Source organism: Silurus aristotelis (genome assembly GCF_946808225.1).
Source record: "Silurus aristotelis genome assembly, chromosome: 17".
Taxonomy (NCBI): Eukaryota; Metazoa; Chordata; class Actinopteri; order Siluriformes; family Siluridae; genus Silurus; species Silurus aristotelis.
The window spans coordinates 21,305,697-21,306,107 of record NC_139590.1 but is presented as its reverse complement, the minus strand read 5'-3'; positions in this window follow the sequence as shown (position 1 = coordinate 21,306,107).

Sequence of the window (411 nt, the reverse complement as noted above, 5' to 3'; positions counted from 1 at the left end):
TATGGGGGGGTGCAAAACATTAACATTAATCAACTGATTGCATTTTTACAACTATTTTAAAATAAAATGTATGTTGGTTAAAAAATATATAAAAGAATATTTTATAACAGTTTATACAAATAAAATAGAATAAATCAAATGAATTCAATTAACATTTTTATTATATTGATTAAATTGATCAATCGATTTAATTGGCACAAATCAAATTGAATACATGAAATTAAATACATGGAAAAATTTCATTACTTAGTTTAGGTAATACAGATGTGTGTGTGTTGGGGTTAGTCAGGATTTTCTCCTTTTAAGAAAAATGATCGATGCTGGACATAAAAGTCTAAAGAAGCTAACGCTAGCGTTTTTTTTTTTTTTTTTTTTTTTTTTTTAGCATTTTCATGCATGTGCAAAACAAAT